This window comes from Toxorhynchites rutilus, chromosome 2 (assembly GCF_029784135.1).
Source record: "Toxorhynchites rutilus septentrionalis strain SRP chromosome 2, ASM2978413v1, whole genome shotgun sequence".
Classification (NCBI taxonomy): Eukaryota; Metazoa; Arthropoda; class Insecta; order Diptera; family Culicidae; genus Toxorhynchites; species Toxorhynchites rutilus.
The window spans coordinates 66,175,521-66,200,034 of NC_073745.1; the positions used below are offsets into that span (position 1 = coordinate 66,175,521).

A 24,514-nucleotide genomic window follows, 5' to 3' on the forward strand; every position below is an offset into this window, starting at 1 on the left:
TTTTGTGAGACGGTAGGTGGTTTTGTTACTTATCGATGCTCGAAAGCTTTGTTTTGCAATTTCGAATCTGTTCGAGGTAAAGGCGCGTCTACATTATGCCGAATGATGCCGATCGGCCTGTACCAGGTGGCATATTCCGTTCGTTATGTAATGTGGACGCCCCATCGGGTGCACGAAGCCGAAGTCCCATCGGATGCACGATGTCGTCACGAACACACGAAGCACTATGTCGTCAACGCTAATTTACTTCGTTTTGTTTTGGTTCGACTTTCTCAAACCGGACCCACTTGTTTCGGGTTGGGTTCGGTTTGATTCGAGTCGGTTTTCGGCACGTCGGTAAGCCCGGGCGGTACGTCCACATTTAGTCGGCTTCACCGGGCGGCCACGGCCGATTGGCGTAATGTGGACGCGTCTTAACACTGACACCTTCAGTCAGGATATAACCGACACCAGGGTTTGTGTTCCACTGACAGGAAAAATGTGTGTAAGGGTGGGTTTAGACTAGGGATATATTCATGTGAAGAAATATGATGAGATGTATAGAAATCGCATCAACCGTTTACACTAGCACGAACTTATATAATAAATATATTCATATTTTCGGTGAATTTCTTCACCTCAAGTAGAACTGCATCCAACTTTAGTGATTTCTCACCAGTGAGATATATATATATATATATATATATATATATATCTCGAAGAAATGTATCATATATAGTCTCACCCGTTTACATCTATTTTCGCGTGAATAAATCCATCTATAGTTATAGATCTCCCTAATGTAAACCCGCCATAAGGAAGTAAGGTGTAAGGTGTAAAGGCGCGTCCACATTATGCCGAATGATGCCGATCGGCCTGTACCAGGCGGCATACTCGGTTCGTTGTGTAATGTGGACGCCACATCGGGTACACGAAGCCGAAGCCTCATCGGATGTACGAAGCCGCCACGAACACACGAAACACAATGTCGTCAACGCTAATTTACTTCGTTTTGTTTTGGTTCGACTTTCTCGAACCGGACCCATTTGTTTCGGGTTGGGTTCGGTTTGTTTCGAGTCGGTTTTCGGCACGTCGGCAAGCCCGGGCGGTACGTCCACATTTACTCGGCTTTACCGGGCGGCCAAGGCCGCTCGGCGTAATGTGGACGCGTCTTAAGGAGTAAGGTTCTGTAAATGCCGCATGTTATATTTAAAAGACAAAACGATAGAGCTGGATTGACAAACAGTCAAAACCAACGATGAATCGGGCATGCAATCCAAAAAGTCTGACAGAGCTTCAACGCTCACGCTCAAGCTGGGACATAAACATAAGTGCTGACTGAGATTTCTAGACCGAAATTCAGCGGAGAGAGCTGTGGGGTTCAATTGCATTTGAGTTTGTTTACTTTACTATTCAAAATATGAGCAATCCAATTACACACAATTTGCTAATAAACTCGCCGCCCTCCCCCTGCCCTCTTGAAGCGTCCAAATAGTTTATAGACAGCCTCTTGATACTTAGAAATTATTGTAACAAGTTTACATTCTTTTCTCTAAAGGTGTCGGTTTTACCCGCACAGTGTTCGTATTCTATCAAAATTCGAGTTCTACTCAAAAATGATCATCAGATACTGTAGAATGGTTCATTAATAGTTGAAAATAAGTTCTGTAACCATTTGAAATCGAAGAAACATTGGAGGTCCTGGAAATATGTGGAAATCCTTAGGGTGTTGGTTTTACCCTGATTTCCCCATTATAGGGCAAGAAACTCTTTTTTTACCTCCTCATTATATGATCTCTTTTGATATTTCTACCAATTTGAATCTATTCGCATGACCCAGGTGGTGCATGGTGCATCCATTTGTGGTAATCAATATTTACATTTGCGTAAATTAAGCAAATGTAATTGTTGATTCCTACAAATTTATAAAGTAAAAATATTCTGAAAAATTGTAGCGCTATTATGAGCTGTGAGAATATTGCGAGAGGTTATAAAGGGTGTGTCACATCAAATTGCATCACGGAAAAAACGCTGTATAAATTTAATTTTGAGGAATTATATCTTCAGCTTTCGCTTATAATCAGATAAGAGTGTATAGATCACGTTGGCCATGTTTCACTGTCATTTTTTCGTAAATTTGGAAAAATGTCGTCGAATGAAAAAGATCGTCGTGAATTAATCCTGCGCACTCATTTCGAGAATCCGGAGTTGTCACATCGGGACATCGGTAAGATGCTGGGAATCGTCCAATCCACGGTCAGCAGAGTACTAAAACGATACTTTGAGAGCCTAACCATCGACCGGAAGGTGAAGAACGGCAAAAATGGATGCTCCGTCAGTGAAAAAGATCACAAGCGCGTAGTTAAGCAGTTTAGACGTGATCCGAGAAGTTCGGTCCGGGATGTCGTCAATAAGCTGAATTTGTCAAGTTCATTCGTCCAGCGGACCAAGCAGCGGGAGGGCCTGCGTACATACAAGGTTCAGAAGGCTCCTAACCGCGACGAAAGGCAAAACATGGTGGGGAAGACGCGAGCCCGGAAGCTGTACACCGAAATGCTGACGAAGCCGCAATGCCTGGTAATGGACGACGAAACCTACGTCAAAGCGGACTTTCGTCAGCTGCCGGGCCTGTTGTTCTTCTCCGCAGAGGACAAATTCAGCGTTCCGGAGGAGATTCGCAAGCAGAAACTATCCATGTTTGCCAAAAAGTACATGTTGTGGCAAGCGATCTGCTCTTGCGGACAGCGGAGCGCCCCCTTCGTGATGACCGGCACGGTAAACGGGCAGGTTTACCTTAAGGAGTGCCTACAGAAGCGCTTACTACCACTATTGAAGCAGCACGAGGGCCCGACCATCTTCTGGCCGGATCTCGCTTCGTGCCACTATTCAAAGGACGTGTTGGAGTGGTACGAAGCCAAAGGGGTCACCTTCGTGCCAAAGGAAATGAACCCGCCCAACGCGCCGGAGCTTCGCCCAATAGAGAAATATTGGGCGATTATGAAGCAGGCCCTCCGGAAGAACCCAAAAGTTGTCAAATCGGAGGCGGACTTCAAGAGAAAATGGATTTCTGTTCAAAAAAAACTACAACCTGACGTTGTACAGAACCTTATGGACGGGGTAAAGAGGAAGGTGCGAGCATACGGGCTTGGGCTCGAAGTATGAATAAAAAGAAAATGCCAAAAGTTGTTTAATAGTTTTTATTTTACTGTCTAAAATTTTCAAAAGGATCGGTCTACTGGGCGAATTTCTACAGCGTTTTTTCCGTGATGCAATTTTATGTGACACACCCTTTATGAGAGCAGTATAGAGGAGAATTTTGAGATTTGAAATCCCTCTCTTGTTTGGAAGTATCGAAGTTCGTAGTGTTTTCCCATATTCTTCCAGTGCTTGCGATGACTTTAACCCTGCACAACCGACTCTCCAGGATATCGCAATCGAGAAGTGCGTGTGAAAGATTCTCTGTCGTATCGACCAGGGCCGAAAGGGGAAAAACTAGAACAATAAAAGAAACGTGTTTGCATGCAGAGGTTTTAAAATTTGAGTTTTCTAATTCAGGTTCCACACGTGGCGGCGAATTATGCATCGGGCTCGACTCCGATGCTCTTTTCTAAATTTTATGATTGTGTAAGGAAGAAACTAGTGACTACAGGCAGACATGTTATTATGCGATTCATCGTTTGTGCGACTATTTCTGTACGATTTTGTTATGCAATCCGAACTTGAATCCGACAAACCAATCGCATATATAATAGAATTACACAGGGACGCTCGTTTTTATAAAGGTTTTATAATTAGTATTCTCGTTAATTTATATCGCCGGTCCGATTGGTTTCAGAAGAGTTCTTTCGGTTACCTTCTAGGGTTTCCAAAAAATAACGCTTCGCCGTTGAGATAGGATTTCGATAAAAAGTACGTGTGATAATTAACAGAATATATAGCCGGTCCAATCAATTATTTAGGATTTTCCCCTTAGCTTACCTAAGGCGTGTTGTGACACATGAGATTTTAGGATTTTCTTTACATCAAGCGATGACATAATCACGTCACTTACCTTAGTGGATCCTGATTCTTACCTTTACCCACTAACAACTATCCTTTCCATGATAATAGCAAGGGAACAACGCTATAGAGGCGAAATCTATCTTTTCCTTTTTGGAATCCATGAAAACACAGAATGGCGCCAAAACGCTAGAATTGCTCTTATTTCCTTCGTGATTTTTCCGGTCACGTTTTGAGGAATGTATCGAGAAGTGAGAAAATGAAAACAAACAATGAGATTTTAAAAATAGCCCTGCTTGGCTTATTCAACTATGACATACAGCAGTTGCAGCAAATATTTGAACCAATTATCTGAAACTAACAAAAGCGACATTTATTTGCTAAACAGATTAACACGACATATTTTAATCATTGTGTTTCCACACTTATGTCCCTACAAACCATACGTGGAACAACTCAGGCACACCGAGGTGTTATTAGATGACAAAACAGTTGTTTCATTGATATCTGCATTCCAACTGAAGGTAAGATTATATTTATGGATTAACTATTTATTGTTATATCACCCAGGTTTCCAATATACCGGTCCGATGCCGTCCGGCATAGTGAGGCGTTTTTTCTCAATCAATCACCAGTTTTGCCCGCTACACAGTTGAACTTAATTCCGGTAAGGTCGATGCAGCAGCAGGTTACCGATCAGGGTATCACGCAAGACTTGGATCCAACGCTTGTGAGAGAGGTTAGGGGAGGGTCTGGAGGTCACTATTGGCTACAGGTTGAGCACAATATTGCATGCGTGTTTGAATCGTGCTTTGCATAATTTACAACTATTCTGTGCGCTATTTTCCGCAGTATTAATATATACGAGAGGATAAATCTCATACCAGAACTAGCTGGAACCTAGACACGATTGTTCCGATATGGTTTGTAATTGCGTGATAATGATAACAATAATTAGCTCTAATGATAAATTCAATTCCCAGTAGATTTGCCAATGAAAATGAATCTGCTATAGAACCGACAAAACAACACACTTGAAGCGTAAATATTCATTTATTTGGATCTTCTCTCAACCAAAATACCCAGGGGATAACCAAATTATATCATAACTTGCTTTCGCTTTTTATCTCCTCTTCGGAAGAACTTGAGTGAAGGTCATTTTCGAAGATATCTGGCGCTCTGCAGATTCGCTCGCCACGGATCGCTGTTGTTTGCCGAATTTCTGGTGTTTCCCAGTTTGCGCTGCATATAAACAACTCGATTAGTTTGGACGGGGTTTCACATGTTTCATACATCCGCTGATGCACTAATGGCTTTTGAGGAGATGGTGCCACAGCTAATGCTATAGCCGAATAATGCATAACATCTTAATTTCTAGGTTGTTGATTTGTTTTCGCATTATCACCAATAAATTATAGGACGTATATTCGGAGGATAATCACTTTTTTTATTAGAAGTAGTTCGGATAATTATTTATTAAAAACTATTATTACTATTACAGCGATGCAATATTATGTGATCGATCTCAAGCGCTGCATCTAAGTTTCGATTCTAAAGGGATTGATAATAATGGGTGTTTCAGATAAAAAAATCGAATTGCTCCTTATAATTTTTTTTTTCGCTCCGTCGATGGCAACACTGCATTCCCCACTTCGGGACGATAATATTCGAATACTCGTTCAGTCTGATCGGATGGTTTTTAGTGTCAAGATGTACATTTTACAAGAACGTGTATTTTTAGTGAAATCGTATTACTTAAGCAACCGAAGCCTTAATGAAACTTTGTTCCATCAGAACAACGCAAGGCCATACAATTATTTCAATAAATGTGAACAAACAATATTTCGCGCAACTGCGAACCAAATTTTATGAGCTTAGAAATGATATTCGTCTTGATAAATCGTTGATTGAGTGAATATAGCCCAAGTTCTTCCAAAAAAATTTTGATTATAACTTAAATCATATCCATAAAATTAATTATTTAAACGGCTTGTAACTAGTGTTGCCACATTTTAATCTGTACCAGAAGGGTAAAAAATCTTTCTTATCTGTACTTTTTCTTCCAAAAATCTGTACCATCGAACATATTCGTTGTAGAGAAACATTCATTTTAATAGCATAAAATATTCTCATTCATTTACTACAAATATCATATTTACATTTCATTCGTCATTCGTGTGGTTGATGATGCTTATACATAGTTTTTCTGAATCTAGATTGCATACTATCATTTATTAAAAGTTTCGAGCTGTACCAAAAATAAGAGAAAAAATGTGTACCTTTCTAGATAAATCTGTACGCGTGGCAACACTGCTTGTAACCGAATAACCTTTGATTTGTGATGTGGTCGTTTGAAAGATATGGCTTAATCTATTGTATAATATAGGCCCAGGATGATAAAAAAAAATGTCTCAAACATTCCAATCCTTGAGCGCAAATGGACTAATGTCTTCTATAGACAATATGATAATATATTCAGACCGCTTGAAGTTCTGCAGAATTTGAAGTAAAAGTCGCTTTGTCGTTGAATTAATTCAATATGCTTGTGGATTTTCTGCTTGGGAAAGTTTGAAGCAAGTGACTGACCCCGAGATAAAAGTTTCTGTTGATTACTAAGAACAAAAGTTAACAAGTGAAGATAATAAAGAAGCTAGCGAATGACACTAAGACAAAAGCCCTATTTCTTTTGACGATATTTTCGGTCAATAGTTAGAATTTCATGGAAATAATATCTCTCAAAAACCCACTACGCTATCATACTAAAATGTCTGCAAATGTCTTTAAAAAATCAAATGTCTTCGCAGTAAGTCAAATGTCTTCAAAATGCAAGAATAACAGATTTATTTACATTACACCTTATATAACATTACTAAACAAGCAGGTACTCAAATATCTATCCAATCTATCAGAATCACTCAATAAGCTGTTATCATTCAGTAGTTTTCCGGTTATTACATCTCAATGCTCTCCGAGAATTCCCAAAAAAGGCAAAGCCTCGCTCCAAGGTAGACAAATTAATACCTCGGCCCCATCGACAGCCCACCCAAGATCAGTGCCAAATGCCCGATTTGTTAAGCCTCGTGGAAATTTATAGCTAAGAAACGAAGAGAAAATATGGAGAATGAGAGCCCATTCAAACTCAACCGGCTTGTAATTTTATGGCAAACTCTGGCGGAGAATTGGCTCCGCGGGCTCACGCTATTTAGCTGAGCGTGAGCGCCACTTGCTCTTTGCTGCTCAGCTACTGCATAATGCATCGATTGTTTATGTTTTTGGATCGCTAATGTTTACTACGAGCGCTGCACACCTTGCCGATCAACCCATTGATTCCCCATTGAGAAAAAGGCTCCATGTAGCTCGTTCGGCTGAGCGAGAGAAACACTGAGTGCACTCGAGTGAGAGATCGAGGAAAACAAGAGGAAAACAAACGGTTGCGGTAGCGAAAAAATGTGTGCGCCTCCTGGGGCTTTCGGACCCCAGGGGGATCTAACCGAACAGCCATAAATTTATCGCGCGTATAAAAACAGATTCAGCCAGGTGCCAGTGATCACAGTCCATTTTTGGCATCGGTACCGGGTGCCCGAGTTGTGAGGGAGTAAGTGCGCAGAGCTACATTTTCGGCTATTTCGATAGTTGACAAGCGGTGTTCGCGGTTTATTGTTTTTGGGGAGCCTACAAATTCGTGCGTTCCAGAGCTTTTTGGATTAGTAGCGGTCGAGAGTTCAACGAGTTTCGATCAAGGTGAGCAGATTGGGCAGTGTGTGTGTGTGTGTGTATCTTCTGCCGAAGGAGTCACCGAGTTCACGTGAAAGGAACTTGAAGTCAGTGATTGATATTGAGTGACAGTTTGAAGAGCAGATGAAATGGACTCTTAAGGATTACAAGTGCTTTGTATCACTGAACAGATTTTATTTCCTGCGGATGATTGTGTTTGGAGAACAAGGATATTTGTCAAATAGGACTTCCATATCAATCAGAGAAAATAATAGTGACCTTTTTGTGGAATATTACACATTCTTGTGTGTGAGCTATGAAGTAGTGACACGGGATTTTGCGGGATCTTCTGATAAATGTTTACGCTGTTTTTCCTCTCTCAACCATCGAATCGTTGTGAAATGTGTACCCAAATTACACAAAGTGTGTCATGTACAATCTAAAGATGGATTAATTCTATTTTTATGTTGTAAATCTCAAAAAGATTAAAACCCCTCAATCATTTATTCATCTGTGAGCAGGCTCATATAATATTATCCCGAATACCATCCACCTGAATGTAATAGTAATGACAAAGTGTCACAAAAACGCAAATGAAGAAAAAGAAGACGCTCCAAAAAATTTGATCTTGATTTTTGCAAAATCGCCTGATGATAAAGAAAACAAATTAAACACATCATGAAGAAGCAACAAACATACAAAGTGAAAAGAAAAATTCAAATGATTAAATTTAAAAAGGATCGCCTCTGTTGAAGTCTTTGTTTTTGAAGAAGAATTTAGTTTTTGATTCATCAAATTCAAATTCGTGGATTTAAATAACATTTTGGAAGTGAAAAACTCAGAAGTTAGTGATTTTTAAAGAAACCTTGCATACTTATTTTACCCTAAAAATGCATGATAAACAAGATTGTTTCCATCAACCAAATTGAAGCTCTCTAATTTGTTCTTCCACATCCAACTTCTTTTCTAATTTCTGCATTTCTCTGCAATATAATTTCCAACAATTACTGGCGATCCTTTAATTAAAATCTCCAAAAATCACGAATTATACTATACACATTGAATTTTTCTTGAAATAAGCCATAAATGAAATAGAAATATTTTTTTCGACCGTATATAATCGAGTCTAAGATTGTATACAATCGAATCATATATAATCGAGTCCGACCTATATTATGACAGGGATCGAAAAAGGAACAGATAAATCTAACACGAAAATAACAACACCATAAGTTTCCGGAAAATGGCGAAAACATTGACAAGCAAAACATATTTTGCAGCATTTTTTCCTAACAGAAATAAATTGCCATGAAGTGTTATATATTAGGCTGTCAAAAAAGTCCTGCGGTATTTTTTTTTTAATTTTCATTTGTTCATAAAATTAGTTACAATCATTACCCAACGAGATGCCAACTTCATAATACCCCTGTTATAGAAGCTCGCTTCCTTATTGGTAAAAAACTCGGATAGCCAATTTTCACAGGCCTCTTTTGTGGCTAACTTCTGACTACCTAGCTCGTTCGCCATGGACAAAAACAGGTGGTAGTCACTTGGTGCAAGGTCCGGACTATACGGCGGATGCAAAAGAACCTCCCATCCGAGCTCCCGGAGCTTCTGGTGCGTCACCAAAGAAGTGTGTGGCCTGGCGTTGTCCTGATGGAAGACAATGCGGCCTCTGTTTATCAAAGATGGCCTCTTCTTCATGAGTGCTACCTTCAAGCGGTCCAGTTGTTGGCAGTACAGGTCCGAATTGACCGTTTGGCCATAGGGAAGCAGCTCATAATAGATTATTCCTTGACAATGAGGGCTTGGCCACCGTCTGAGCCGCTTCAGCGGGTTTCGACCACGACCGTTTGCGCTTCACGTTGTCGTAAGTGACCCACTTTTCATCGCCAGTCACCATCCACTTCAGAAACGAGTCAATTTTGTTGCGATTCAGCAGCGATTCACATGCGTCGATACGGTCAGAGATGTTTTTTTGCGTCAACGTGTGTGGCACCCATACATCAAGCTTCTTTGTGAATCCAAGCTTCTTCAAATGGTTAATAACGGTTTGATGACTTATCCCCAGCTCTTGGCCGATGCTACGGCTGCTACTATGCCGGTCTTTCTCGGCTAATTCAGCGATTTTGTCGCAATTTTCGACGACAGGCCTTCCGGAGCGTGGCGCATCTTCGACGACCTCTACACCAGAACGAAAACGTTGAAACCATCGTTTTGCGGTGGAAATGGAAAATGTATCGGGTCCATAAACTGCACAAATTTTATTGGCAGCTTGAGATGCATTTTTGCCTTTGTCATAGTAGTACTGTAAAATATGTCGGATTTTCTCTTTTTTTTTTGCTCCATATTTGCGACACTATAACTCACGAACGACTTAACCAAACAAAACACTGTCAAGGACTATATGCGCGCAAAAATACCTTTCCAACAAGCTATAGTATGACTCGATACAATGAATACAACTAGAACTACGCGCTTACAACGGCACCTCGCGGAAATACCGCAGGACTTTTTTGACAGCCTAATATATACAGCCATTCCATGCCAAACCGATATAGTGGTACTCAGATTTTCGTGAAAAGTGGTAGATTTGTTCTTAATCGCAAAACATTAGACTCACATTTTCTTTTATTTTGAAAAATCATAACTCAAAAACGAAAAAAAGCCCGCTTTTGATCCCGAGACTGTGAAAACAATAAAAAACGAATACAATCAACAATAACGAGAGCAGAATTCGAATTTTCTGCAGGAACAGGTGATTGGCTTTAGTTTGATATGTCGATCATCTTAATCGGTCTAGTAGTTCAAAAGTTATGAATTTTTGAAAAACTGTTTTTTGAAAATAGAGGCAAAAGTTGTTTTTTCGAACAACCCTAAAATGGAAATGGTCACTCTAATGAAAAAAATAAAAAAATACAGGTCGAATATTTTGCAATAAAGAACAAAACTACGAATTTTCACGAAAATCTCAGAATCACTATATCGGTTTGGCATGGAATGGCTGTATATATAGCTTTAACTAGTCATTTGCCTTTCGTTCCAAATATTTAAACGAGACATTCTACAGATAGCAAAAAAAATAATGATATTTTAGGAAAATTATTCCTTCTTTGGCAAAAAGAGCTGCCCACTTTAATTTTATAAAATTAAACTTATTTATTATTAGGATATTTATGAAATAGCATAATGCAATTTTTCATATTCCCTTCTTCTCAATTCTGGAAATTGTCTTTTGAACAAATATAATTCAGATCAATGTTTTAGAATCTTCAGAAAACCAGTAAAAGTAAGTCCATTTCATTCCAAAATAAAATCATCAAAATCAGTTCAAAATCCGCAAAAGTTTTCATCACACCTGCAATAAACCAATTGCCACATATTCATCTGATTGTCTCCGACCCCCAAAGTATCAGATCGAGCATGTCTAATGGTTCGTTTCCGCTGAAAAACTATTTCACTTCCCCCAAAAAAAATGGATTGAGATTAATACAGCGATAATCCATGTCGATTTCGACTCCGAATTCCCAATTTCCGCTTATCACAAGGCCCCCTCCGCCAATAAACCGATTTTGTAATTTACCCCGCTGCGGATGGAGACTACAATTCACCTCCTGTGCTGCCCCGCTGCTAATCAAGAAAACAGAAAGTCACGGACAAATATAAACACATTTCATTTCCGGTCCATAAATTTCCAAATCTGTGTCATATGTAACGCTGCGGCCGCGCGCTCTCGACATCTACCGACCTTTTTTTTCGGTTTCTTTTGGCGATTCCGCGTGTGAAAGTGTATATTTGCCGTGCCGTTCTGCGCATCTTCGCACTTTGTAATTTTAGCTTTAATGGCTTGTGGGTCCATGGCGCACCATGGCACGCATCTATCGCGGTTCAGGAGGCTCAAGGTACACCGAAATAGGCAAATTACCATCGAACCCATCGCGAGAATCATTAGTTCTCGTCGGATCCGCACGCAGAGTCGTCGTCCGTCGTGGGTAATCCGATTAATTTGCCGTTTCCGCGCCTGTGCGCGCTCTTCGGCCTCTCTTCCCGATCATCAGAGCTCCCCGAGGACCGAAAGAATGACCCAATTGTTCGATTTAATTGGACCCTTCTCGAAAGAGAAATGATAATTTAAAGCCACCGCTGTTTCACTTTCCGATCGAGAAGCTGTGAGGCTCACCGTCAAACATCAAACCAGCGAATGTGGGGTGAGTCTTGTGCAGATCTGTGGTTTTCCATGGCACACAACCATGGAGCGTTCATATTCATCGCCAAAATTCCCCGCTCAAGTTGCAGCAAGCTGACGTCCTTGGTGGTGAAGTTTTTTTTTCCGTACATTGGACCGAAACGAAAGGTAAAATAGTAAAAGTATTTCACCGGTTGTCCAAGAAATGAGAAAAAAAATTAAATAACTGGTTCCCGATTGGTTCCAAAAAGAACCGCAAAGACGCCCAGGGTGATCGCAAAAGTAAGCACTTTGCAATTGTGCTGGATCGGAATTTTCCGAAACACTTTTGTAGTACATCATCTGAATGAAAGGAAAACAACTGAGTGGACAACACGCAGCTAACTGCAGCAGTTAGTCACGGGTTGATCGTTCGATCTCATTGCTGTCCAAGTTACGCAATCTAGTTTCGACAAAGATGTTGACAATGGACATGCAGGTTTTGGAACAGTTTTTGTTGTCGATTGTTACAGAAGCGAGGATTACAAGTTTTTTTTTCATTGTCGTTTAGAAAGTGTAATTCGGTTCCAATGATAGGCAAGGTGCTTTTGAGAGTAAACAGGACTGTTCTCAAAAAAGGAGAACAGATATTTATGATCCATCAAGAGGCAGACCAATTTTACATTATTTCCTTGATGTTCCGTACACTCAAAAAGCCAGCTAAATGAGTATTTAGAGGGCGTCCTTGGATATATAATCTTCCGTTAATTCTTTCTCATCTGAATTATCTTCTCTACTCTGCTCTTCTATTTTTCGTCTTCTCATCAGAGATGCCAACCTTCCCGATTTTTCAGGATTTCCTAGACTTTTCAGCAGGCTCCCTGATATCCTGACGAACACTCAATTTATCCCGATTTTTCTGAAATTATCCTGACTTTTCCTGATTTTTGTACTCTTTACATTATTCGTTATAAATATGCTGGTTTTCTTGCCAAAGTTTTCTGTTATGATAGTTTTCCGGTTCGCACTTGTATCTTACATTAAGTTAAATTCTCTAGACACAAAGCTTTTGAATCCACAGTCAATATAAAATGATTTTATATGTAATTTGTTCGTCTGATTCAAAGTAAAATCAACTTCAATGAAGGGACTATGGTAAACATATCTATAACCGTGCTAAATATCATAAAAATTAGGAAAAATTGAACAAGTCTTTCACTGCTGACATGCTTTCCGAATTTGTCGAGTAAAGATTCATTCCAAAACATGGACGATGGATTTAGGGAAAAGTTGAATATTGATTTCTCTGCAATTGGCTGTAGTGATGCTGTAGGTTTTTTGGAAAAACGATAAATAAATCAGGCGAAACACTAGCATTTCCGCTTATGCGAGGGATTTATATCATGCTTATTAATTCTTTTACATATCGGGTCTTCGCCCGAAGGAAGATATACTCTGTTTCTGGTGGGATTTGGCATGGATTCTGTATTATGAGCTACTACCAAGCAACCTGTTTTTCACATGTATGGCTCGCAGCAGTTTTCGACGAGGAAGCAAACATGTTCTGGGAGGAGAGAATATTTTAGCTATGTGAAAGATGACGAAAGATTGTTAAACAGAATTAGCGATATAAAATTAAATTGTAATGCGTTGATTGAAAATGATATTTTTGTTTTCCCAAAAATCGACATTAACTTTTCAGACAACCCAATATGAGCAATCCTGATGTATCCTGATTTTTATTTTCATTCTTCCTGATTTTTTAAAATTATAGTTGGCAACCCTGCTTCTCATAGAATAATACGGTGTTGGCTGGAACATAGTTTGTAAATAATTATTGAAAAAGAATGTGCTTGGCTTAGATCAGTCACCTATACTACAGATCTCTTACTAAAAACTTTGACAGCATTTCGTTGTACGATTTTTTTTGTGTGATTTCCTTTTTGTTTGATTTTGACATGGTCATTTTTGATTAAATTTGGCTACAACTTTGTAGTACGAGGTTTTGCGTTAGAATGTTATGTACCACAATGAAGCTTACCTTTTACCCTTTCAATGAAAAATAACCAGAGGATTATTTATTTGATATTTTTCTTTTATTTAACGTCTTTATATTCCAGAATAAATTGACCAACTAACCCCACGCACAGGTTCAGTTGGTCAATCGTTTTTCCATCATAAATTAATAATTAAATCAAAACAAAAACAGTTAACATGTATCATGTAGTCAAGTAAAAAAAACAAATTAATGAAAATTTCAAATTCTCATCTTTGTTGGAAATTAGTCAGGCAATCTTTTTCAGCCTTTTCGTCTCTCTTCCACTTTGCGGCGCACCGGCGCAAGTTCTAACCAAGGCGCGTAGAAGTATATCCTAAGGTGGGCCAACTTGCTAAAACCACTCTTCAGCCATCTTGGAAGTCTACTGTGTTTTGTTTGTGGTTGGTATCAGGTTGTCTTGTATCATATGCTTTATGCATTTGTTTACTAGCTGACCCGGCAAACTTCGTCCTGACCAAAATTTATTTTTCGTTATCACATTCACGTTTTTTTACTAAGCGCACATTCATAGGTCCCATCGCAGAACTGTTCATTGATTGATTTTCTAATCTACCCTTTAAAATTAACTTTTACTATAAAATTCCTAGTACTTCTATCAAAACTCGTCATTGTAATATTAAATTATTTTCAGACACAATTCTCGTTCAAGATTTTTCATCCACTTGCAAATAACATGTTCCTCCGTTACATGGACAATTCTTTTCTCGAGTTTTGCTCTTATCAACACATTCGGTGATCCATTTTCATTTATATAGATAGAAGAAGATAAAGGAGTGCGTTTTATCACATTAAAAAAAAACAATTGTCATGTTTAGTTGAAATATGTTTGGTTGAAATATGTGTATTATTTTTGCGGGACCCTCTCTCCATTTCAGAGGGGGGAGGAGTGTCATACCATCATAGAAACATTTCTCATATTCAAAAACCTTCATATGTCAAATTTGGCTCCATTTGATTGATTAGTTTTCGAGTTATGTAGAAATTTATGTTTCATTTGTATGGTAACCACCATAGAAACGTTTATCGATCCCTAAAACAGGGGTTTTCTGATTTCTTTTACGGCAGAGCACTTTTTATAGCAGAAAAATTTGACGGAGCATCTCCAATTATTAACCAATAAAACAAATCCTATTTGCATTGGCATTATTCAATTGGGAACAATTCTTTTTCGATTGTGTGTCGCAGTAAACAAAATAAATCACTATATGCCCAGTGAAATTAATTTAAAGAATGTTTTTTTCAGAGTGGGTTTTCAAGCACTTGCTATAATTTCGCGGAGCACAAATTTCCCGCGGAGCACCAACTCCTGCCCTAAATCCTCTATATGCCAAGTTTAATTCCATTTGCTTGTTCAATTCTGGAATTGTTCCGCACCCTCCGCTCCTCCTCTTTAGAGAGGAGAAAGGAGTGTCAAACCACCGTAAAAACATTTATTGCACCCTAAAACCTCCACATGCCAAATTGGTTTCATATTTATAAATTTGTTACTGACTATTTGTCTAAAAATCCATACGTACCCTATGATCAGAAAGTACCGGGATTTTTTAAATAAAACAAAATAGAGTTAAATTTCAGGCAAATTTATTTTATCTTTTTCAAGATACGTTTCATCTGAAGCAACACATATGTGTCAACGCTTGACCCAGCCTTCCATGCATCCCTTCAAGTTTTCATCGGTGTTCGACCACGTCGGGTTCTCAATGTGATTTTGCGATTTTTTTTTTCGCCTTTAGCGTTCCATCGTCGATAGCTTTTGGATGTATCCTTCAATTTTGAAGAACCACCCGGATCAAAACGCTGTCAATAGTTTCACCATGTGACAACTAGGGGCGCTGAAGTGAATAAAAATAAGCGATATCACCTAAAACAGGGTACAGTTTATTTAATTGAATTTGATTAAAAATCAAACTTCAGCAATATTGCCGATGTATTCCTGGAATGAACTTTGTCTCAAGCCTAAACCGGTAAAGTGCACGGTACATAATCTCACTGAAATGACCGTCAACGTAATATTAGGCTGTCAAAAAAGTCCTGCGGTATTTTTTTTGAATTTTCATTTGTTCATAAAATTAGTTACAATCATCTGTTTTAAGTTAAATATGCGCCGTTTTGTTCGATGACTTGTTCCCAACGAGATGCCAACTTCATAATACCCCTGTTATAGAAGCTCGCTTCCTTATTGGTAAAAAACTCGGATAGCCAATTTTCACAGGCCTCTTTTGTGGCTAACTTCTGACTACCTAGCTCGTTCGCCATGGACAAAAACAGGTGGTAGTCACTTGGTGCAAGGTCCGGACTATACGGCGGATGCAAAAGAACCTCCCATCCGAGCTCCCGGAGCTTCTGGCGCGTCACCAAAGAAGTGTGTGGCCTGGCGTTGTCCTGATGGAAGACAATGCGGCCTCTGTTTATCAAAGATGGCCTCTTCTTCATGAGTGCTACCTTCAAGCGGTCCAGTTGTTGGCAGTACAGGTCCGAATTGAGCGTTTGGCCATAGGGAAGCAGCTCATAATAGATTATTCCTTGACAATTCCATCGAACACACAGCAGAACCTTCCTGGCCGTTAATGAGGGCTTGGCCACCGTCTGAGCCGCTTCAGCGGGCATCGACCACGATCGTTTGCGCTTCACGTTGTCGTAAGTGACCCACTTTTCATCGCCAGTCACCATCCGCTTCAGAAACGGGTCGATTTTGTTGCGATTCAGCAGCGATTCACATGCGTCGATACGGTCAAAGATGTTTTTTTGCGTCAACGTGTGTTGCACCCATACATCGAGCTTCTTTGTGAATCCAAGCTTCTTCAAATGGTTAATAACGGTTTGATGACTTATCCCCAGCTCTTGGCCGATGTTACGGCTGCTACTATGCCGGACTTTCTCGGCTAATTCAGCGATTTTGTTGCAGTTTTCGACGACAGGCCTTCCGGAGCGTGGCGCATCTTCGACGACCTCTACACCAGAACGAAAACGTTGAAACCATCGTTGTGCGGTGGAAATGGAAACTGTATTGGGTCCATAAACTGCACAAATTTTATTGGCAGCTTGAGATGCATTTTTGCCTTTGTCATAGTAGTACTGTAAAATATGTCGGATTTTCTCTTTATTTTGCTCCATATTTGCGACACTATAACACGACTATATCACGAACGACTTAACCAAACAAAACACTATATTATAGCGCGAAAAAATACCTTTCCAACAAGCTATAGTATGAGTCGATACAATGAATACAACTAGAACTACGCGCTTACAACGACACCTCGCGGAAATACCGCAGGAGTTTTTTGACAGCCTAATATATAAGTTGCCACCATGATGTCTCTAGGCCAGGATTCGACGATCTTGAATCGATATTTAGATGCTCACTGTGCCTCACTCCTCGGCAACTGTTGAGCGATTTATTCTGAATATAATCAGAACAAAAATAAGCGATACGATGAACGCAATTTTAAGATCTAAGGATTTGGTCAAACATCGTAGTGGCAGTATGCAATCTAGATTAAAAAAAAAAATTATGTATAAGCATCATCAAACATACGAATGACTTGCAAATGTAAATGTAGTATTTTTAGTAAATAAATGAGTATTTTTTTAATGCTTATACATTATTTTTTTCTCTACGAAGAATATTTTCGATGGTACAGATTTTTGGAAAAAAAAGTACAGATGACAAAGATTTTTTACCCCTCTGGTACAGATTTAAATGTAGCAACACTGGTTGTGACCTACCTCTTTATGCCACGCTTCAAGTAAACAATCCCTCTTCCGCCTTTTTTTCGTTTTGTTTCCACTGTTTCCACAAATCGCTCCCCTAGCTCACTTAACACGTTGAGCCCCGCGTCGGTCCCTAGGGGCCGACGTTGAGCTTTTTTTGTAGGAAACTGACTGACTAGAACTGACAGATACAAAATAAAAAAATAAAAATATACACGGTTTGTTTTCGGATGGTTTACAAAATGTGAATACTTCCTAGTCAAATTTCTGACCATTTTCTGTTTATAAAATAGGTCACTTTGGAAGGTGGGACCGACACTGATACTGTGCAAACACTTTTGATGCGGGTTGAATGGAAAGCGCGACAAGGAAACTTTGGGGCTCAACGTGTTAATGATCAGATAACCTTATCACGTAAGCGTACTCTCTTTTAGCTTACATGTATTTACGTTTCTCTATAGAAAACAACTTAAAAGCAGAATCACATTAGCTGTCAGAGTTATCAAGTCTCTCAAAACTAACTCACAAAAGTCGTACCTTTCTTGCCAAGCAGCTCTCGGATTTGTGTTCAAATTAGTCTGCGATTAACCTTTCGACAGTAGAAACAATAGTATATGAATCATCGGCAGCATTTGTCAAACATCATACAGGGGAATGAAAAAAGACATTATGAACGCCTCAAGAGCAAATCAATTGGATAACCACAACAGACACCACCTCAATGCCACCCAATCGATGAGGGCATGAATCTCTTCGATCATTCAACCCAACAACAAGTGGCCTTCCAATGCTTGCGTGAAAGTTGATGTTTTTGTTGATAGTTTGCGACTGACATATAAACACGTTTTGAGCTATTCTCCGTGGCCACAACCGGCGAAGCAACATCCAGATCTGCGAGATCTCCGCAACTCGCAGCAGCCTGGCCACAGTCGTTTGGCGCGAAAAAAAAATCGTATATATTTACAGGGAGGGCCAAACATCAATTATGTCATAATCTTGTCATAGAGGCCACTCTCGTCGGTAAGATATCGACTCACACAGAATTGCACAAATTTGTGCTTTGATTTATCGATCCGTTAAAAATGTAACGAACGTGTCGAAAGCCAACGAATACCGACATAGTTTCAATTTCGCCCTCGGCGGCGCTCGTTTCTGCCATTTCTCCGATGGCGTTGGATCTGTTGCTGATAAGCGTAGGCCGCCGCGGTCCCGTACCATACTTGTTGTTGACGTTAACTTTACTCCCATTACTCGCTCTGTTTGTGGCTGCTGCAGAGCAGCGTTGATTAGGTATTCATTTATTCCGAATGATCAAGATTATGACCAAGCAGAATGGAACCTGTATGGTGGTAACGACATGAGAAATTAAAGGTTGAAAGTGCGGATTTTGTTACGCGGCGATAATTTGTCATTTTAAATACCCTCCCCAGTGGATCTTGATGGGGACACCGCAAAATGGATGCAGGTAGCGAACGTGAGAAACAATCGAGTAGTTAGCTTGTTTTCGAATCAAACGTTTTTACGATCGATAATGTTAGGTTTATGAGCGTAAGCAAATCAGCTGAATCACCCATTAAGAAAGGCTCGATAGTAGTTCGAGTTAAGGATACAACAAAAGTTAATAGGACCTTATAGGTTCCTTTCTAAGACAGGACATGACAACTGGCCTCTTACTCATCTCTTTGCAATTTCTGCGACCAAGTGCTAGATAACATGGAAGCCGAGTCACGCAAGATGTGAAGGTTGCCAATTGTGATAAAATTTCGGAAGATTATTTTCCCATGAGAAAAACATGTGTTCCTTGTATCGGAGCTGTACCATTTTTTGTATTAATTATTCAACCGAATGTCACATATATTAAACAATTAGTATTTTCCTGCTCGTCTCAGATATACCTAAGACAAGACTGGCTTCTTACTCTTCTTTCTCGTCCTAGCGCGAACAACAGGGATGCCGAACCACTCGAGATGTCAAGTTTACGAATGAGAGTTTCTGAAGACTATTTTTCCGCATCCCTAACATATGTTTTCGTATCATATATTCATGAATAGTTTCATTTGGTTGAAGTTGTGCAAAATTGTTGAATTAATTAGTTGATTTGTCATGAAAACTAGTTTGAGAGTATTTACCATGAGTACATTATGTAGAAGTGTATTTTCAAATATTATTGGCAACCCGTAAATGGCCCCCTATTGTCTGATCTCATGTTAGAGATATACCACTTTCATCAACAAGATCCCAGGGTTGGTAGATATACTTAATTATCGCAGTAGGAGAGTCGATCGGATACGATACCCGCTTGATTAAATAATTCACGCAACTTAATCACTAATTAGTGTTTGGTTGACAGTTGCTAAGACGTTGTTAGAAAAGTCACACATTTTATTTATTTGTTCTTCAAATTTTCAAATGTAAAGAAAATGTAATTCAGCCTATGTATGTTTCACGATTTTCTAATCTTATTGAACCATTATTGTGAGTACTCGTCCTCGGTTTTAATCGATTACAAGAACTCATTTAGCTTGAAGATTTTCAATATGTTAGATTTCATGAGCTCGCGCGTTTTTTGAAATCTTTACGTTGTCTACAGTTTTTTCATTTAGGGAAGTATTCTAGTCTAGAAATTTGAAATGAAAAACAAAAATTTTTCCTTCATACTTTAGGCACTCAAGAATATACTCTACAAAGGACTTATCGAAAATCCTATTACTTACCGAGTTAGAGCCATTTTAGTGATGCGATAACAATGAACTTCAAATGCGTTTTTCTCGAAACTAGTTTTTTCAAACTGGCGTACACGATATCTCAAGTTTACTGATCCGATTTATGTCGAATTTATATGGATATAATCTGCAGGCATCTCTCTATCGCATGAACCTTTAAAAAAAATATTGTTTGATTTTTACTATTTTAAAAAAATCGGGTAACGTAAGAAAAAACGTTTTAAACCGCATTTTGTTCTTCAAACGGCCGCCATTTTGCCAAAAAAAACATGTTTTTGACTTGTCCGAGGTTCATGCGATAGCGGCATCTTTACTGATTCAGAATCTGTTCGATTTTTTTTTGTTTCAGATAACCAGAAGTTTTTTTGAACCTTCTCACTTCATCAGCTCGTAACTGTTCTAGTTATGAATATATTTTCACCGCTCATAGTTTGAACTCTCTGTTGGTCAACCTCAGCGGCCATTTTTTACTCCCCGAACTCTTCATGTCTACAGCACCGCGAGTCACTTCGGTACCCTTCTTCAATTTACGTTTGACAATTGCTCAATATTTTTCGATTAGGAGGACACTTTTCCCGATACATTTTCGATTTCATTGTCTTGTTGGTGACGAGACCCTTGGTTTTCTGTTAAGAGCTGCAAATCCCTTGCCAAACCAAGATTTTACTGGCAAAGTTATCAACAAAAACGAACGAAAATTTGCCGGTGACATCTCCTATGACAGTGCTTATATAGAATTTCCGGCCTGGGAGCTGTCCAAAATCGTGTTGTACAACCTTCGAGCTCGTCTTTTGGCTACCAAATTCTGCTTCAGCTTTCTGTTTTGTTGCTTGCAAGCACGGAAATTACGATAACTTTCTCGCATACAGAAAGATATGTTTTTGGAGATGTCGTAGTCCGAGAATTCCGGGATTGCCTCAACGGAAACGTTTCAGCACAACATAGAAGGTCGATTTAGCCACTTTCAGCAAATCCAAACTCATTTTTTTTTGTCTCGGCTTCCATCGTCCACAACTTTTTTGTAAAACGAAACGGATCATCATGAAATTATCACCGTGGAAAGATACAGGTTTTCCAAACAATTTGCTGTCAAAAGATTTCAAATACGCCTACTACCATCGGTGATATAAAATGAACAGTGATTCCGGAATTCTAACTCAATCAAACCGCAATTTAGCAATTTTGACATATCGTTTGCCTCTCTGAGATTGCTTTGATCTTTACGCCAGTATTTTCTATTTTGAGTTTTTGTATCCGACCAAGACGGATTTTTTAGATGTGTGTCCAAGATTAATTTTCTCCATTCGATTTCGCTTACGTACAGCTTTTGTTAAAAAAAAAATGGACCGTAACTAAACTTTCACCATCATTGATAGAAGAAAAAATTTGAAACAAGCTGTTGTCAAAACATCACCGATTCGGGGCACTGATAGGAAAGAAATCCAATCACGGAACTCCTTCATTTTTCCAATTTTTCAGTTCGCATGTACTTTTCTTGGGAGAAAAAAAATCGTTTTATATTTCAAGTTTTAACACAACTGCTACCATATACAATTTTACACTTACACTTGTGCCAAAAGTTTTACAATGCACGATCGGTCGTTGATATGAAATTGCACGAAGCAACCAACGCATCGTTTGTTAACCCTTTAACGGGTGCTGGCAACTGTATTGTCACCAACAAAAAATATTCTTTTCGCTGCACTTGGAATATTATTTAAATATTTTACTTAGCCAGAACCTTCTATAGATATCTGGCAATACTTCAAATTTCTTTTTTGGCTGTTGAAAATGTACCAAATTAATAGGGAGTCATTTTTATGTAACCATACCACGATTTTAGAGCGCCGGCAGAAAATTCTGTTCAAATTCGTTGAAAATGTCGTACTATTTAGGATGTACTGTGTAAGATCATGCAGTGTTTTCAATGAAAAAAAAGGTGTATTTGATGAAAAATTGAAATTTTAATTTTTTTCTCTGAAACTCTATAAAAAAAAGGTTTTTTCGCTGCACTAGTAATATTGTAAATCGCTGAAATAATCGGTACCGCTGCACTAGAAATATTGTTTTGATTTTTGCATAACCAAAGGCGCAATATAATGAATTTACAAGACAGTGTTTTTGTGGTAAACGAGCAATGGCAACACTATTGCAATTATTTTTCTCAACTATTTCAACAGTTAAAATTTTTTCAAAGGTAAATATGTGTTACTCCTCATGTAAGGATTATGTTCTCTGAAGTTGGAGACGATTCGTTGCTTAGTTTCCACGCCCCGTTAAAGGGTTAAACTATCGACCACTAGCGTATTTATATGCTGATTTCTCCCAGCTACCTTGAATTTGAAATCCCTGTTAGGGAATACATGTCGGTGGAAACAAAAGATCCTCCTACTTTCATGTATTTGCAACGCCGATTTCCCCCAGGTAGCTTGATTTTAATGTCTCTGTTAGGGACCACACGTCGGTGGGAACAAAAGTTCCCTTTATTTTGATGTAGGGTAGGGTGGAGCTAGTTGGTCATTTTTGAATGAATTTGGTTATAATTTTGTAGTACGAAGTTTTGCGTTAGAATGTTATGTACCACAATGAAGCTTACCTTTTACCCTTTCAATGAAAAATACCAAGAGAATCAATTATTTGACATTTTCTTTTATTCAACGTCTTTATATTTTAGAATAAATTGACCAACTAACCCCACACACGGGGTAAATTGGTCAATAATAGGCATGTCAATTTTGAGCAAATAATAAGCGTTTTTCCATTAGAAGTTTACTTCATTAGTAAACTAATATTATGTAGCAAGTAAAAAACAAATTATCATCGTTGAAAATTAGTCAGACAATCTTTTCTAGCGATTTCGTCTCTCTTCCACTTTGTGTCGAACAAGGAGATGCCAGGTTTGAAGACATGTCTTCATTTTGAAGACATTTGATTTTGTGAAGACATTTTGAAGACATTATGAAATATGTGAAGACATTTTAGTATGATAGCGTACGTGGGTTTTTAAAAGATATTATTTCCATGAAATTCTAACTATTGGCCGAAAATATCGTCAAAAAAGTAGGGCTTTAGTCTCAGCGAACGAAGCGGTCTGAATACATATTGTCTCTTGAAGACATTAGTTCATTTGCGCTCGAAAATTCGAATAATTGTGCCATTGTTCGCCCCAATGTATATATAAATAGCTACAGTAAAAAATATAAATATGACAATTATATTGCAAGTGCACTGGGTTTAGCAGTAAAACATATGCTTTCTATATTTGTTTATAGCCTGCGTAATGAAACACGGCATACCTGAAAATTTTATATGCGTTGCTCTCAAACGAGCAATTTGTGTGACCAACTAGCCCCTTTCTATATGAAAAAGAATATTCATAAAACTTAAATAAAAATAATTTTCAAAGCGATTTCCATTAACACTTAAAGCTAATACGTACAATAAACCTTTGTTTTACCAGTTTTAGAACACATTTTATTATGCGCAAACCGTGAATGATTTTTGGTAAAATCGGAACCATGTCCGTATTTTTTAACCTGCTTAATAAAAAGTTTTTCCAATTTGCTTATTTTTTTTGTATCAGCAATTCGCTATTTTTCATCCATAGATCGCTAATTTTTTGGACGCTCAGATTCCAACATATCGTCACTGACCAACTTACCCCTATGACCAACTAGCCCCGCCCTACCCTATTTGCAATGCCGATTTCTCCGTATCTTCAATTTCGACTAATCAGTACTATTGTGAAGTTTTGGACCGATTAAGAACCGCGATTAAGAACAAAAGGCCAAGTTTATTGACGAAAGGAGTGTTCCTCATCCACGATAATGCGCGGCCCCATTCTGATCGCGTAACGCAATAGTAAGAGCAATAGAAAAAACTCAAATGGACTGTGTTCGAGCATCCTCCTTACTCCCCAGTCCTCGCCCCTAGTGACTATCACTTATTCCCGGTGATAAAACAGGCGTTCGGCGGTTAACGATTCGATAACACTAAAGCAATTCGTGACGCAGTTACATCGTACTTCAAAAAGTTGGACGCTACGCACTTTGCGCTCGGAATAGAAAAACTCGTGCCGCGCTATGAAAAATGCCTCGAACGTTACGGCGATCATGTGGAAAAATAGAAAATAAAACGTAGATTACGAAAATCACCTTGTTT

The 24,514-nt window shown here is 38.8% G+C and overlaps 1 protein-coding gene across 1 annotated transcript in view; it reads left to right on the top strand.

The window, feature by feature from the left end:
- The first annotated feature begins 7,514 nt into the window (after positions 1 to 7,514).
- Positions 7,515 to 24,514, top strand: part of LOC129766412 (peroxidase) — a 69,604-nt gene continuing 52,604 nt past the window's right edge. The window contains exon 1 of the mRNA XM_055766943.1: positions 7,515 to 7,719. The gene's annotated coding sequence lies outside the window, so the exon portion shown is untranslated. The remainder of the gene's footprint in view (positions 7,720 to 24,514) is intronic.